Source organism: Rattus norvegicus, chromosome X (genome assembly GCF_021556685.1).
Source record: "Rattus norvegicus strain SHRSP/BbbUtx chromosome X, alternate assembly SHRSP_T2T, whole genome shotgun sequence".
In the NCBI taxonomy this organism is placed as follows: domain Eukaryota; kingdom Metazoa; phylum Chordata; class Mammalia; order Rodentia; family Muridae; genus Rattus; species Rattus norvegicus.
This window is the reverse complement of record NC_141554.1, coordinates 21,448,673-21,467,069: the sequence shown is the minus strand read 5'-3', so window position 1 is coordinate 21,467,069 and position 18,397 is coordinate 21,448,673. Positions and strand designations below refer to the sequence as shown.

At 44.2% G+C, this 18,397-nt stretch overlaps 1 pseudogene; it reads right to left on the bottom strand.

Annotated features, from left to right (window-relative positions):
* Positions 1–16,642: 16,642 nt before the first annotated feature.
* On the bottom strand, positions 16,643–17,843 carry Rpl3-ps5 (ribosomal protein L3, pseudogene 5; annotated as a pseudogene).
* Between the last annotated feature and the right edge of the window lie 554 nt (positions 17,844–18,397).

Below are 18,397 nucleotides of genomic sequence, written 5' to 3'. Positions count from 1 at the left end.
CAGTGGAGAAAGTAAGTGGGCTGTGCAATCCAGGCATCCTGCTTGGCTGAGACGGCTACACTTACTGTCACCAGACCAGGCCTTCCCTGGGGTGTTAGATTTAATGAACATGAACCGGGTATGTGCTACTTAGGGGGTTGAGGCAGGAAAAAGGCACAAATACAGGAAATAATTTCAGACCAGCCCAGGCAAAACAGCAGGCTCCCTCCACCCACCAATCTGGAAAAAAATGTAAAGAGAAAAGAAATTTTGTTCCTTTATAAGCAGAAGAATGATTCACGGCCAAAACTGCTTTCCCTGAACAAGTCAAGCTTTTGATTTGTCAGTGTTAATACATGTGCTAACTCGGTGCGAGAAAAGTCACAGTTTGGTTTCCGGTTGTAAGAACAAAGCAAGGGGGTACTTGTTATTCATGTGCTTTAGATGATGTCATGGCACAAGGAGGAAGAAGAATGATGGTTTAATATTTGTTCTCTGGAAGGTCAGTTCTTGTGAGAAAAACAGCTCTACTTCAGAGCACCCAGGCCTTTCTTGACGTTTCCCTTTGGTTGACTTCTCTGCTCCCTTATGTCTGCAGGGAAGGAGAGAAGGTGATTGTCTGTACAATGTAGATGATGCTTTTAACAACTGAAAAGTTGGAACTGAAAAGTAGGAAGGGGGTAGGAGGAGGAAGAGAGAAGAGAAACAAAGTGCTTTTAATACCAAAAACATGTTTATGTTTCACCTTGATTTTATAAGTGTCTCAGAATGTATGTTTAAGAAAAGGAAGGAGGGCTGGAGAGATGGCTCAGGAGTTAAGACTATGTCTTCTGGAGGAACCAACTTCAGTCACCTACGTGACACAGCACACAGCTGCTTGTAACTACACCCCCAGGGGATCTACATCCTCTGGCCTCCTCAGGCACGTACATTCACGTATCCACATATGAATGCATACAGACAGACAGACAGATAGACAGACAGACAGACACACATCACTTAATTAGAAATAATAAATATAAACCTTAATAAAGAAAGGGAAGACTTGACTATTTACACTGTCATTTGGATGCTGTAATTGTTTGTTGACTCAGAGTATAGTAGGAGTCTAGCAGAGCTCTAACAGAGACAGCCATACTAATTTGCATAAAAGATCCTCGGTAGTCTTCGCCTATGTTGTATTTCCTGTTCCTGTATTGGAAGCTTTGGGGTTTTACAAATCACTGCGGTAGAAAAAGAATTCAAGCAATAAGGGGGTGGGTCGTTGAAGGAATCAGGGAGGAAGTTTTTTAATTATCTAGAATCAAATGAATATGAAAGTGCAACTTATCAGAACTTCTAGGATACAGCTAAGAGAGTCACAAGAGAAAAAATTATATTTATGAATGTTTACATTATAAAATCAGAACAGTCTCAAGGTCTTAGAAAATCAAAATGAGCAAAACCTAGGTTTTGCTCATTGTGGGTATGGCCATCCCTGACCTTGTGGTTCTGGGTGCTGAAAGAAAGCAGGGTGAGTAAGCCATGATGAGCAAGCCAGTAAGCAGCACTCCTTAGATTTTTAGATAGCTTTTAAGACATATTTTATCAATTTTCCAAGCAAATGGTCAGAAGAAGCAAGCTGGAGTAGCCATTCTAATATCAAATAAAATCAATTTTCAACTAAAAGTCATCAAAAAAGATAAGGAAGGACACTTCATATTCATCAAAGGAAAAATCCACCAAGATGAACTCTCAATCCTAAATATCTATGCCCCGAATACAAGGGCACCTACATATGTAAAAGAAACCTTACTAAAGCTCAAAACACACATTGCACCTCACACAATAATAGTGGGAGATTTCAACACCCCACTCTCATCAATGGACAGATCATGGAAACAGAAATTAAACAGAGATGTAGACAGACTAAGAGAAGTCATGAGCCAAATGGACTTAACGGATATTTATAGAACATTCTATCCTAAAGCAAAAGGATATACCTTCTTCTCAGCTCCTCATGGTACTTTCTCCAAAATTGACCATATAATTGGTCAAAAAACGGGCCTCAACAGGTACAGAAAGATAGAAATAATCCCATGCGTGCTATCGGACCACCACGGCCTAAAACTGGTCTTCAATAACAATAAGGGAAGAATGCCCACATATACGTGGAAATTGAACAATGCTCTACTCAATGATAACCTGGTCAAGGAACAAATAAAGAAAGAAATTAAAAACTTTTTAGAATTTAATGAAAATGAAGGTACAACATACCCAAACTTATGGGACACAATGAAAGCTGTGCTAAGAGGAAAACTCATAGCGCTGAGTGCCTGCAGAAAGAAACAGGAAAGAGCATATGTCAGCAGCTTGACAGCACACCTAAAAGCTCTAGAACAAAAAGAAGCAAATACACCCAGGAGGAGTAGAAGGCAGGAAATAATCAAACTCAGAGCTGAAATCAACCAAGTAGAAACAAAAAGGACCATAGAAAGAATCAACAGAACCAAAAGTTGGTTCTTTGAGAAAATCAACAAGATAGATAAACCCTTAGCCAGACTAACGAGAGGACACAGAGAGTGCGTCCAAATTAACAAAATCAGAAATGAAAAGGGAGACATAACTACAGATTCAGAGGAAATTCAAAAAATCATCAGATCTTACTATAAAAACCTATATTCAACAAAATTTGAAAATCTTCAGGAAATGGACAATTTCCTAGACAGATACCAGGTATCGAAGTTAAATCAGGAACAGATAAACCAGTTAAACAACCCCATAACTCCTAAGGAAATAGAAGCAGTCATTAAAGGTCTCCCAACCAAAAAGAGCCCAGGTCCAGACGGGTTTAGTGCAGAATTCTATCAAACCTTCATAGAAGACCTTATACCAATATTATCCAAACTATTCCACAAAATTGAAACAGATGGAGCCCTACCGAATTCCTTCTATGAAGCCACAATTACTCTTATACCTAAACCACACAAAGACCCAACAAAGAAAGAGAACTTCAGACCAATTTCCCTTATGAATATCGACGCAAAAATACTCAATAAAATTCTGGCAAACCGAATTCAAGAGCACATCAAAACAATCATCCACCATGATCAAGTAGGCTTCATCCCAGGCATGCAGAGATGGTTTAATATAAGGAAAACCATCAACGTGATCCATCATATAAACAAACTGAAAGAACAGAACCACATGATCATTTCATTAGATGCTGAGAAAGCATTTGACAAAATTCAACACCCCTTCATGATAAAAGTCCTGGAAAGAATAGGTATTCAAGGCCCATACCTAAACATAGTAAAAGCCATATACAGCAAACCAGTTGCTAACATTAAACTAAATGGAGAGAAACTTGAAGCAATCCCACTAAAATCAGGGACTAGACAAGGCTGCCCACTCTCTCCCTACTTATTCAATATAGTTCTTGAAGTTCTAGCCAGAGCAATCAGACAACAAAAGGAGATCAAGGGGATACAGATCGGAAAAGAAGAGGTCAAAATATCACTATTTGCAGACGACATGATAGTATATTTAAGTGATCCCAAAAGTTCCACCAGAGAACTACTAAAGCTGATAAACAACTTCAGCAAAGTGGCTGGGTATAAAATTAACTCAAACAAATCAGTTGCCTTCCTCTATACAAAAGAGAAACAAGCCGAGAAAGAAATTAGGGAAACGACACCCTTCATAATAGACCCAAATAATATAAAGTACCTCGGTGTGACTTTAACCAAGCAAGTAAAAGATCTGTACAATAAGAACTTCAGGACACTGAGGAAAGAAATTGAAGAAGACCTCAGAAGATGGAAAGATCTCCCATGCTCATGGATTGGCAGGATTAATATAGTAAAAATGGCCATTTTACCAAAAGCAATCTACAGATTCAATGCAATCCCCATCAAAATACCAATCCAATTCTTCAAAGAGTTAGACAGAACAATTTGCAAATTCATCTGGAATAACAAAAAACCCAGGATAGCTAAAGCTATCCTCAACAATAAGAGGACTTCAGGGGGAATCACTATCCCTGAACTCAAGCAGTATTACAGAGCAATAGTGATAAAAACTGCATGGTATTGGTACAGAGACAGACAGATAGACCAATGGAATAGAATTGAAGACCCAGAAATGAACCCACACACCTATGGTCACTTGATTTTTGACAAAGGAGCCAAAACCATCCAATGGAAAAAAGATAGCATTTTCAGCAAATGGTGCTGGTTCAACTGGAGGGCAACATGTAGAAGAATGCAGATCGATCCATGCTTATCACCCTGTACAAAGCTTAAGTCCAAGTGGATCAAGGACCTCCACATCAAACCAGACACACTCAAACTAATAGAAGAAAAACTAGGGAAGCATCTGGAACACATGGGCACTGGAAAAAATTTCCTGAACAAAACACCAATGGCTTATGCTCTAAGATCAAGAATCGACAAATGGGATCTCATAAAACTGCAAAGCTTCTGTAAGGCAAAGGACACTGTGGTTAGGACAAAACGGCAACCAACAGATTGGGAAAAGATCTTTACCAATCCTACAACAGATAGAGGCCTTATATCCAAAATATACAAAGAACTCAAGAAGTTAGACCGCAGGGAAACAAATAACCCTATTAAAAAATGGGGTTCAGAGCTGAACAAAGAATTCACAGCTGAGGAATGCCGAATGGCTGAGAAACACCTAAAGAAATGTTCAACATCTTTAGTCATAAGGGAAATGCAAATCAAAACAACCCTGAGATTTCACCTCACACCAGTGAGAATGGCTAAGATCAAAAACTCAGGTGACAGCAGATGCTGGCGAGGATGTGGAGAAAGAGGAACACTCCTCCATTGTTGGTGGGATTGCAGACTGGTAAAACCATTCTGGAAATCAGTCTGGAGGTTCCTCAGAAAATTGGACATTGAACTGCCTGAGGATCCAGCCATACCTCTCTTGGGCATATACCCAAAAGATGCCTCAACATATAAAAGAGACACATGCTCCACTATGTTCATCGCAGCCTTATTTATAATAGCCAGAAGCTGGAAAGAACCCAGATGCCCTTCAACAGAGGAATGGATACAGAAAATGTGGTACATCTACACAATGGAATATTACTCAGCTATCAAAAACAACGAGTTTATGAAATTCGTAGGCAAATGGTTGGAACTGGAAAATATCATCCTGAGTGAGCTAACCCACTCACAGAAAGACATACATGGTATGCACTCATTGATAAGTGGCTATTAGCCCAAATGCTTGAATTACCCTAGATCCCTAGAACAAAGGAAACTCAAGACGGATGATCAAAATGTGAATGCTTCACTCCTTCTTTAAATGAGGAAAAAGAATACCCTTGGCTGGGAAGGGAGAGGCAAAGATTAAAACAGAGACTGAAGGAACACCCATTCAGAGCCTGTCCCACAGGTGGCCCATACATATACAGCCACCCAATTAGACAAGATGGATGAAGCAAAGAAGTGCAGACCGACAGGAGCCGGATGTAGATCGCTCCTGAGAGACACAGCCAGAATACAGCAAATACAGAGGCGAATGCCAGCAGCAAACCACTGAACCGAGAATAGGTCCCCCGTTGAAGGAATCAGAGAAAGAACTGGAAGAGCTTGAAGGGGCTTGAGACCCCAAAAGTACAACAATGCCAAGTAACCAGAGCTTCCAGGGACTAAGCCACTACCTAAATACTATACATGGACTGACCCTGGACTCTGACCTCATAGGTAGCAGTGAATATCCTAGTAAGAGCACCAGTAGAAGGGGAAGCCCTGGGTCCTGCTAAGACTGAACCCCCAGTGAACTAGACTATGGGGGGAGGGTGGCAATGGGGGGAGGGTTGGGAGGGGAACACTCATAAGGAAGGGGAGGGGGGAGGGTGATGTCTGTCCGGAAACCGGGAAAGGGAATAACACTTGAAATGTATATAAGAAATACTCAAGATAATAAAAAATAAAATAAAAAAAAGACATATTTTATGTATTTTATGTATGTAAGTGATATATATATATATATATATGTACTGTGTGTTTGCCTGATGTCTACAGAAGCTAGAAAAGGGTGCTGGACTTCCTGAAGTTGAATTACAAATGGCTATAAGTTGCTTTGTGGGTGCTGAGAACTGACTCTTGTTCTGTTCTAAAACTAAAGCTAAATAGTTTTAAATCAACTTGATACAACCTAGAGTCCTCTGAGAGGAGGGGGCCTCAGTTGAGAAAATTCTTCCATAAGATTTGGCTATAGGTACTCCGTAAGACATTTTGTTAAGTAGTGATTGATGTGGGAGGGCTCAGCTCATTGTGGGTGTGGCCATCCCTGACCTTGTGGTTCTGGGTGCTGTAAGAAAGCAGGGTGAGTAAGCCATGATGAGCAAGCCAGTAAGCAGCACCCTCCATGGCTCTGCATCAGCTCCTGCCTCCAGGTTCCTGCCCTGTTTGAGTTCCTGTCCTGATTTCCTGCAATGATGGAACTTCCAACAATGTGGAAGTTTGTCCCAAACAAATCCTTTCCTCTCCAAGTTGCTTTTTTGGTCATGGTGTTTCTTTGCAGCAATAGAAACCCTGACTAAGACACAGTATTGTTGTTGCCATTCTAGAGGAAGACAATTCTGCACATACTACAACATTGATAAAGCTAAAGGCATCATGGCCAGCCACAAAAGGACAAAGGTTGTGTGATTCCCCTTGTATGAGGCACCCGAAGTAGTCAGATTCACAGAGACAGACAGTAGAAGGCAACTGGTCATCTACCAGGGCATGGTGAGTGAGGGGATAAGGAACTATTGTCTAGTGGTTGTTCGTAGAGCTTTACTTTTTCAAGATGAAATGTTATTATAGCAATATGAATATGTCTAATACTCCTGGAATATACCCTTAAAATAGGTGAGCTGGTAGAATCTAGAATATGCATTTTGCCACAATTAAAATATATTATATGCAAAGTACTTGGGAATATTAATTCCATCCATCTCCTTGATCCATTTATCTTCTGGGTTCTACAGTGAAGACCAATCTCCTCGTGCATACAAACAATGATTCACTCTGAAAAAAACCACTACTAAGGCTGCCCTGAGCATATTTTTTCAACTAAGTCTTGACCTTTGGACCTCCAAATTTGTCTTTGCATTGTGCAACTTTCAGCAAGAATGTCCCATCCTCCATATCTGCTACTTCTGCTATCTAACCAGATCCCCTACACATTGTCGTCTACACCAGGCGCTATCTGGTCATGGTGGCTTACCTTGAGAAGAATCCTATTAGGTCAGTTTAGTCACATCTCTCTTCTTTGTAATTGTCCATACACTGACTCCAATGCCTTTCCGTGACTATAAATTTCCACTTGCAAATTTTATATTCAGAACTGAGCCCAGTTCTATTCAAAGGCTCCTTTTTCCCTGTTGCAGAAGTCCTGGACACAATCTGTTTTGTGACCTCTCTTTGTCAAATTGCTTAGTCACCATAGCTTGTAGGTATCCTACACTCCATACATAGAATGATATTTGGAAATCACAAGAACACTAATCTATCAGGGATCGTCTATGCCATCCTCCTCTTTCTTAAAGACAAAACAATAAAGCAACTACCAGCAAAGACAGACACAATAATAGGCATTTTTGTGAAAGAAGGGAGCCATTCTAGAATTTCTACGGCCCAACCAAAAGAGCTATTTCTATCATCTTTTCCATTGAGCTCAGACTCCTTTCTATGTGTAATCAAAATTTATTAATGTAGAGCATACATCCACACCCTAGAGACTCGGCCTCTTGATGAGAGCCCAGGGTCCCTCTACTTCTTCCTGCAGGCCCTTTCAGCTGTCTTTCAAGCTCATCTCCATGGCATCGTGTCTCTCCCCATGCACAGAACCTCTCCCTAGCACACACCCCACCCCGTTATCTCACTAAGCTAGAACTCAGGTAGGATACCTTTATTCTCCTTCCTGTCCCCATTTCAGCCTTTTACCCTTAATCCTGCTACAGCTTGCCTGCCTAAGCTCTTCCTCTCATCCTCATTGGACTTGGTCTCTTGATGTGGACACAAGGTCGCCCTAGTTCTGCACCACACTGTCAGCCTTTCCTCTGGCCTATCTCTTTTCCTTCGTGACTCCCTCCCCCCATCCTATAGAACAGTTCTCTACTAGGACTCCACACCCAACACACTTTGCTAGAACTCACGGTAGACAGCAACAACCAAAGAATGGAACACTCACCCAACAAAAGATCAGATATCTATGCCAAGAAACCCTTCAAACATCATAATTCCAAATGCTTAGATCCAGAGCAAAACCACCAACATTAACAACCAAAGCAATATGCTTCCTCCAGAAGCCATCAACCCTATCAGGTTAGGCCCTAAGAAAAGCAATTTAGCTAAAACACAGGACAAGAAGTTCAGAATCACAATTATGAAATTTCAAATACTGTAAAGAGAGTATGAATGAGGAGCTGGAGAGATGGCTCAGTGGTTAGGAGCACTGGCTGCTCTTCCAGAGGTCCTCAGTTCAATTCCCAGCAATCACATGGTGGCTCACAACCATCTGTGAGGAGATCTGATGTCCTCGTCCGGTGTGTCTGAGGATAGTGACAGTGTGCTCATATATAATAAATAAACAAATAAAAATTTAAAAAGAGAGAGAGTATGAATGAATGCCTTAATAAAAACTGTGACAATAGTTGAATGAAACAATGAATACTGTAATTGTACTTCACAATAATTTTACAATAGTGAAAACAATTCAAGCAGAAGTTAACAATGAAATAAAATCATTAAGGAAAGGAGTAGAACTGCCCTACTCCCTAGATTTGGTTCCCAAAGACCCATTCTACTTCCCCACCCCATACCACCCCACTGCCAGCCCCACTAATGTGCCCCTGTCCCTAACTCCTATGCTCTTCAGCTGCCCAAATGTAAGCCACACCAGTCAGAAAAACTGGTTCAGGCCATGGCAGCTTAGAGAACAGCTACAGGCCAAGCAAGCCAGAAAACTACATAGGTGAATTCAGGCAGAGACTCTGGCAACCAGAACCACAGATAGGATGTTCACCAGCGGACTTCCTGCACTCAGTGCCACCAATCCCCACTCCCCTACTCATTATCAAGTCTCACCCCCTTAACTTGGCCGGAGAGCCCTGCTGCACCAAAGGCAAAGCTACCCACCAGAGGTTCAGCCCTTAACTTGGACAGAGAATCCTTACTGGATTAGAGGTCATGCTAGCCACCAGAAATCCAACCACAAAGACCAGAAGACCACAGAGGAAACAGAAACCAAGCAACAAAACACCCATTGAACAAAGACAAACTCAGAAATCAGCACCTAGACCTATAAGCATCCCAAACCCAGATGCATAAATGCCAGTGTAAAAGCACAGTCAATGCTTCCGGTCTCCATTTGTGCCCAGACTAAGGCTATCCCATAGCCCTCAATACCCAAAACCTGCATGGAGAGAACTGGTCTCCCAGGAGTGCTCTCATTCCTGAACCTACATGTGAGACCCCACTTTAGCTCCACTAACTATCCTAAGAGGTACCACCAGGAGTGCAGAGGACACAGGAACCACCAGCAGCCTGGGACAGGATCTGTGCCCAGAGATAAGGCTGTTCCATGGCCCTCGGTACCCAAAGCTTGCCTTGAGAGAGCTAGTCTCCAGGACTGCTCTAACTCCTAAGATCACAGGCTCACAAGCCCACAGGAGGGACAAGTTCCAGCCACAGACAGCAAGACCAACAAACATCAGAGATAACCAGATGGAGACAGGCAGGCACAAGAACCTAAGCACCAGAAACCAAGACTACTTAGCATCATCAGAACCCAGTTCTCCCACCACAGCAAGTTCTGGATACCCCAAGACACCGGAAAAGCAAGGTTTAGGCTTAGCATCACATCTCATGATAATAATAGAGGACTTTAAGAAGGACATAAATGGGGCTGGGGATTTAGCTCAGTGGTAGAGCGCTTGCCTAGGAAGCGCAAGGCCCTGGGTTCGGTCCCCAGCTCCAAAAAAAAAAAAAAAAAAAAAGGACATAAATAACTCCCTTAAAGAAGGAATGGCCACCTGGGGATCCAGCCCATATACATACAGCCACCAAACCCAGACAATATTGCTGATGCCAAGAAGTGCATGCTGGGGCTGGAGAGATGGCTCAGCGGTTAAGAGCACTGACTGCTCTTCCAGAGGTCTTGAGTTCAAATCCCAGCAACCACATGGTGGCTCACAACCATCTATAATGAGATCTGATGCCCTCTTCTGGTGTGTCTGAAGACAGCAACAGTGTACTTATATATATTAAATAAATTTTTAAAAAAAAGAAGTGCATGCTGACAGGAGCCTGATATAGCTGTCTCCTGAGAGGCTCTGCCATAGCATGACAAATACAGAGGTGAATGCTCGAAGCCAACCATTGAGATGAGAATGGGGTCCCCACTGGAAGAGTTAGAGAAAGGACTGAAGGAGCTGAAGGGGTTTGCAACTCTGTAAGAACAACCACACAAGGGGTTGGGGATTTAGCTCAGTGGTAGAGCGCTTGCCTAGCAAGCGCAAGGCCCTGGGTTTGGTCCCCAGCTCCAAAAAAAAAAAAAAAAAAGAACAACCACACAAACCAAGCAGAGCTCCCAGGGACTAAACCACCATCCAAAGAGTACACATGGACAGACACATGGTTCCAGCTGCATATGTAGCAGAGGATGGCCTTGTTGGGCACCAAAGGGAGGAGAAGCCCTTGGTTCCCATTCTTTGGGCTGCTATTTTGTCCTATTGACAGTGTCTTTTGCCTTAGAGAAGTTTTTCAGTTTCATCAGGACCCACTTATTAATTGTTAATCTTAGTGCATGTGTTATTGGTGTTCTGTTCAAGAAGTCTCGGGTGCCAATGTGTTCAAGGCTCTTCCCCACTTTCTCTTCTATCAGGTACAGAGTATCTGGTTTTATGTTGAGTTCTTTGATCCACTTGGACTTGAGTTTTGTTCAGGGTAACAAATGTGGATCTATTTTTATTCTGCTACATGTTGACATCCAGTTAGAACAGCATCATTTGTTGAAGATGCTTTCTTTTATCCATTGTATATTTCTGCCTTCTTCATCAAAAGCCAGGTGTTCACAGATGTTCACAGACAGATTTATGTCTGCATCTTTGACTTTATTCCATTGATCAACATGTCTGTTTTTATGCCAGTACCATGTGGTTTTAATTACTATAGCTCTCTAGTGCAACTTGAAATCAGGGATCAGGTATTGGAGGGGATGGGAGAGAAGTACAGATGGTCAGGAAATTGAATAAAAATATGTAGCAGTGTAGTATGAGGAACTGGTGGGGTAGCCACCAGAGGGTCCCAGACACCAGGGAAGTGAGAGTCTCTCAGGACCCAGTGGGGATGACTTTAGCTGAAATGCACACCGAAGGGGAGAAGAACATGTAAAGACCACCCCCAGTAGATAGCCACAGCTCCAGTTGAGGGATGGGGCTCCCCACCCATCTCAAAGGTTTTAACCCAGAATTGTTCCTATCCAAAGGAAGAACAGGGACAAAAACATGGAGCAGAGACTGAAGGAAGGGCCAACTGGGAATCGCCCCAGATGGCACTTGCTGACAGGAACCTGGTGTGGCTGTTCCCTGGAGGTTCTGACAGCAACTGACCAGTGCAGATGCTGGTGCTCACAGCCAACCATCAGAGTGATGGAGCTCAGGGACCCCAGTGGGGGAGCTGGGGGAAGGACTGGAGGAGCAGGGGGAGATTGTAACCCCATAGGAAGAGCAAAGCTGGCTGACCAGACCACCCAGAGCTCCCAGGACTTGACCACCAACCAAGGAAAGTACGTGGAGAGATCCATGGCTCCAGATACATATATAACAGAGACCTGTCTTACATCAATGGGAGGGAAGGCCCTTGGTCCTGTGGAGGTCTGATGCCCCAATGTAGGGGAATGCTGGAGCAGTGGGGCAGGAGTAGGTAGGTGGGTGGGGGAGCATCCTCATAGAAGCAAAGGGGAGGGAGGAGAGGACATATAGGATGGGAGGGTTGTGGAGGGGCAACCGGGAAGGGGGATATCGTTTGAGGTGTAAACAAATGGAATGATTAATTAAAACAGAAGAAGAAAGCAATCACAGGAGGGGGGGAGAGACCTGGATGGGAAAGGGGACAGGGAAGGGAAGAAGAGAACAAGATCAGATATTGGGTTGGGGAAACAGGACTGAAGCCCTGAGGGCCAGCAGAAAGAATGGAAACAGGCGACCTCAGGAGGAAGGAGGTTGGGAGGACACTCTAGAATGTACCAGAGACCTGGGAGGTGAAAGAAGTTCAGGACTCAAAGGGAGGGATCTTAGACGAAACAGTCTACAGTGGGGAGAGGCCACTTGTAGAGCCCACCTCCAGGAGAAAGACAGGGCATCAAGTGAGGAATGGGGTTGCCATTGCTACAGTCAAAAACTCTGTCCCAGAATTGTTACTGTCTGAAAAAAACTGCAGGGACAAAAATGGAGAAGAGCCTGAGGAAAAGGAGGTCCAGCAAGAGGTTCAAAGTGGGATCCAGCTCAAGGGGAAACCCCAAGGCCTGACACTATTACTGAGGCTATGGGGTGCTCATAAAAAGGGGCCTATCGTGGGTGCCCTCCAAAAGACCCAACAAGCAGCCGAAAGAGTCAGATGCAGATATTTACACCCAACCAATGAACAGAAGCTGCTGACCCCTGTGGTTAAATTAGGGAAAAGCTGGAGGAAGTTGAGGAGGAGGGCAACCCTCTAAGAGGACCAGCAGTCTCAATTAACCTGGACCCACAAGATCTCTTAAACACTGATCACCAACCAGGCAGCATACACCAGCTGAGATGAGTCCTCCAACACATATACAGCAGAGGACTCCCAGGTCTAGACTCAGTCAGAGAAGATGCACCTAATCTTCAAGAGACTGGAGGTCCCAGGCAGTTTAGAGGTCTGGTGGAGTGAGTGGGGTTGAGATATCCTAGTGGAGACAGGGAAGGGGGAGGAGGCATGGGATGTGGAACAGTCAAGAGGATGGACTGGGATGGGGACAAAATCTGGACTGTAAAAAAGTTTAAATAATTTTTAATACAGTTCAGATTTAAACAGAATTGTTGACAGAGGAATCTCGAATGGCTGAGAAACACTTAAGGAAATGTTGAGAATCTTTAGCCATCAGGAAAATGCAAATACAAATGACTCTGAGATTCCACCTTATACCTGTCAGAATGACTCAGATCAAAAACTAAGTGATAGTACATGCTGGTGAGGATGCACGGCAAGGGGAGCACTCCTCCAGTGCTGGTGAGGATGTAGAGCAAAGAGAGCACTCCTCCACTGCTGCTGAGGATGTAGAGCAAGAGGAGCACTCCTCCACTGCTGGTGAGGATGTAGAGCAAGGGGAGCACTCCTCCACTGCTGCTGAGGATGTAGAGCAAGAGGAGCACTCCTCCACTGCTGGTGAGGATGTAGAGCAAGGGGAGCACTCCTCCACTGCTGCTGAGGATGCACAGCAAGGGGAGCACTCCTCCACTGCTGGTGAGGATGCACAGCAAGGGGAGCACTCCTCCACTGCTGCTGAGGATGCACAGCAAGGGGAGCACTCCTCCACTGCTGGTGAGGATGTAGAGCAAGGGGAGCACTCCTCCACTGCTGGTGAGGATGTAGAGCAAGAGGAGCACTCCTCCACTGCTGGTGAGGATGTAGAGCAAGGGGAGCACTCCTCCACTGCTGGTGAGGATGTAGAGCAAGAGGAGCACTCCTCCACTGCTGCTGAGGATGTAGAGCAAGGGGAGCGCTCCTCCACTGGTGGTGAGGATGTAGAGCAAGGAGAGCACTCCTCCACTGCTGGTGAGGATGTAGAGCAAGAGGAGCACTATTCCACTGCTGCTGAGGATGCACAGCAAGGGGAACACTCCTCCACTGCTGGTGAGGATGTAGAGCAAGGGGAGCACTATTGCACTGCTGGTGAGTATGCACAGCAAGGGGAGCACTCCTCCACTGCTGGTGAGTATGCACAGCAAGAGGAGCACTCCTCCACTGCTGGTGAGGATGTAGAGCAAGGGGAACACTCCTCCACTGCTGGTGAGGATGTAGAACAAGGGGAGCACTCCTCCACTGCTGGTGAGGATGCACAACAAGGGGAGCACTCCTCCACTGCTGGTGAGGATGCACAGCAAGGGGAGCACTCCTCCACTGCTGGTGAGGATGCACAGCAAGGGGAGCACTCCTCCACTGCTGGTGAGGATGTAGAGCAAGGGGAGCACTCCTCCACTGCTGCTGAGGATGTAGAGCAAGAGGAGCACTCCTCCACTGCTGGTGAGGATGTAGAGCAAGGGGAGCACTCCTCCACTGCTGCTGAGGATGCACAGCAAGGGGAACACTCCTCCACTGCTGGTGAGGATGTAGAGCAAGGGGAGCACTCCTCCACTGCTGCTGAGGATGCACAGCAAGGGGAACACTCCTCCACTGCTGGTGAGGATGTAGAGCAAGAGGAGCACTCCTCCACTGCAGGTGGGAGTGAAAACTCATACAGACACTTTGGAAGTCATTGTTGGTTTCTCAGATAATTGAGAATCAATTTAACCCTAAACTCAGCTATACTATTCCTGAGCATAAGCCCTAAGGACACTCCATCCTATAGCACAAACACTTGCTCAACTATGTTCATAGCAACTTTATTCATAATAGTCAGAAACTGGAAAGAACCTAGATATCACTCAACTGAAAAATGGATAAAGATTTACACAATGGAGTGTTACTCAGCTATTAAAACATGAAATATTAAGGCTCTGTCTCCATAAGTCCCCATAACCTCCACACAATGTGCCGCCAAATGAGGACCAAGTTTTCAAATACCTGATCCTATGAGAAGCCTATCTCATTCAAACCGCCACAACCATGCGTAGGTGTTTAGTCAAAGTTACAAGAACCCACCACATACCAAAAATAGCAATATCAAGAATGTGTTACCATTCTCTAGAGGTGAAGAAGCAATGAGAAGAAACAGTGTTGTCAACCCAGTGGCTATAACTGAAGCAGTGGCAGAGGAGCTCTGGTTGTAGTTAAACAATCACAAACACTGATGGAATCACAACCAGGCAGGGAGTAACAGACGGGAGGGACACATGGACAGATTAATATGTCCACAAACTGGTTAAGCATACTCAAATCTTCTAGAGCCTAGTTCTTCCCAGACTTCCCCCCTCACACAAATATTGTTCTACTTCATCCAGAAGTTGAAAATATAGTAGCATGGCTCTAATTTTTTTGGTACTTTTTCCATCAAGAAGTAGAGTCTAATTCTTCACCTTTTAAATATGGTCACAATGACTGGTCTCTAACAGATAATACAACTCTGCTATGAGGAAACCCAAGAGAGAACGTATGTACGTAAATATTCTCACTGAAAGCTTCTGAAAAGATCTGTAACAAAGGTTAAAAAAAAATCCACTATCCATCTCAGGTTCTCTAGATGGTGCCTTGTAAATGACACTTGCCAAAGATAGATTTTTTAAAAGTTTATTATTTTTAATTTTATGGATATTTTGCCCACATCTACTTCTATGCACTATATATATGTAGTCCCCATAGAGACCAGAAAATGGCACTGGCTATCCTAGAGCTAGAGTTACACATGGTTGGTGGTAAGCTGCCCCATGCAGGTGCTGGGAATCAAACCCAGGTCATCTGAAAGTGCAGCAGCAGCTTTTAAACCTCTGAGCCATCTCTCAGGTCTCATCAGAGACAGATTTGTAGGAGAAAAAAATAACTGAAGCATACGAATGTAATTATCTCACATGTGCACATGGGAATATGAATGGATAACACAAAGAACTGGATTTTATATACCAACTTAGATTAAAACAAAAAAAAGAGGGGCAGGAAAAATAGCCAATTTTTTAAAAAAGTAGCCATGAAAAGTGGTGCGAGGTATATGGGGTTTTTGGTAAAGTTCATTTTATAAATTTAAGTCAGCACTTTCCCCATTGAATAAGAGTCTTCCTCCAGGCTGGAGAGATGGCCAAGTGGTTGAAAGCACTGGCTGTGGTTCCAGAGGTCCCTGATTCAATTTCTACATCCACATGGCAGCTCACAAGTTCCTGTAACTGCTGTTCCTAGGGAACACAACACCTTCATTCAGACATACATGTAGGCAAAACATCATTGCACATCAAAATAAAGAAGTTATTTTTTTTAATTCTTCCATCTTCCTTGTGTAGAAAAAGGAGGAACTTTCACACATGTAAATTTCCTTTATAAGTGTAATTTTCCTTTACAGAATAACTGTTGGCTCCAATGTCTTTTAACTCAAAATAATCCATATTGATTAACATAAGGCTAATTAGGTTATTGAGGGAGAGAACAGGTAGACTCTTTTGTTCTCGTGAAAAACTCATTTGTTTTGGGATCTATCTTCTTCCCTAACTTCTGAGTGTGATTCTGTAACATTTAACATAACACTTCCCATTTTGGTTTGTTCAGTCTTTGGGGCCTTAGTAACGTAAATCCATCCAAACCCCTAGGCTCTCACAATTTGTTCAACAAATCCTAAGTGTAAGATCATCTCTGTTGAATGAAAAGAAAATATCTTTTTGTCATAACTCTTCTTATTCTCGGAGAGATCTGTGTAACAATAAGTGGATTTTTTTACTGGAAACATTTTCTTGATGAGACCCCACCAGCCGCACAAAGTACTCCTGGCATTAAGCATCTTCCTCCTTGGCAATACCATCTTTCTTGAGTGGTCCCGTGAATGCTTTCTTCTCCATAGTCTGGAAGCGAGCATGTCCAAACTTGGAGGTGGTGTCAATGAACTTCAGGTCAATTTTCTCCAGAGCCTGACGTTTGGTCTGGACCAGCAAGGACTTCCAAAGAGTAAGCACTCACTTCTTGGTTCCCACCACACAGCCTTTGAGCATGATGAAGTCATTGGTCACCTCACCATAATGGACAAAGCCACCCAGTGGGTTGATGCTCATGTCAGATAGGTGGATGCATTGTTCTTGATCAGTTTACCATCCTCAATGAGGTAGCCTTGACCAATCTTGTAAATCTTATTAATCTCTGTTCTGTCATGGTAGCCTTTCTGCCCAGCTCGAGCCACAGAGAAGGATACACCAGCAGGGTGCCAAGCTCCAATACAGGCAACTTTGCACAGACCTATATGGGTCTCTCTGGGCAGCTTCTTTGTATGCCAACGACTGGTCACCCCTTTGTAGCCTTTGTCTTTTGTCACGCCGATGACGCCATTCATCTCAGTTCACAGGGACCTGCTGCTCCAGCCTCTCTCGGGCCCAGTCTAGCTTCTCAGTCACAGTGCCCCCATTCACCCGGATCTCCATCAAGTGTGCCTTCTTCTGGCGCGGAGGAGGCAGACGCGTCTGAGTGTGGTCAATTATCCAGATGGCCTGGCAATACTTCTCCATGCTTTTGAAGTCCTTCTCGAACTGCTTCTTGCCTGTGTCACCTCGCCATTTCTTACAGTATTTGGTAAAAGCCTTCTTCTTAGATTTGTGCCAGTTCTTGTAGAAATGCCTTTTACACTCATCACTGATGTGCTCTGCAAATACAGTCTTGAAGGTCCGGAGGCCTTGTGAGGTTTCTACATATCCCATAATGCCCGCAACCACCATCGGTGGGGTTTCCACAGTGGTCACAGCCTCCACGACTTCTTTCTTGGTCACCTTAGATCCCGGCCGGTGAACTTCCCAGACGATGTGGGTCATGCCAGCCTTGTACCCTAGAAAGACTGTGAGGTGAACAGGCTTGGGAGGGTCATCCTTAAGGAAGCTCTTCACTTTCCCACGATGCCGACTGCTGCGCTTCCGAGACAAGAAGCCCAAGGACCCATGCCTAGGAGCTGAGAATCTCCTGTGAGACATCTCGCTGCCACACGTCGCCAATACAGCCAGATTTTTTTATTAATCATTTTATTTCGTTTACATTTCAAATAATATCCTTCCCGGTTAGCCCTCCACCAACCCGCATGCAATCCCCCCTCACCTTCCTCTCCTTTGCCTCTGAGGGTGCTCCTCAACCCATTCACCCACTCCTGCTTCCCTGCCCTGGCATTCCTCTCTATACTGGAGGATCCAGCCTTGACAGGACCAAGGGCCTGTCCTCTCACTAATGCCCAACAAGGCCATCCTCTGCTACATATGCAGCTGGAGCCATGGTCCCCCCATGTGTACTCTTTGGTTGGTGGTTTAGTTGCCGGTAGCTCTGGGACGTCTGGTTGGTTGGTATTGTTGTTCTTCCTATATGGGGTTGCAAACCCCTTCAGCTGCTTCAGTCCTTCTCCTAACTCCTCCATTGGGGTCCCCGGACTCAGTCCAATAATAAACAGATTTTTAAAGATTTATTTTTAATTATGTAGGTTTGTATATGTGTGTGTGTTTGTATGTGTGTGTGTGTTTGTGCATGCGTGTGCGTGTGTATATAAGTGCACATGCACACAG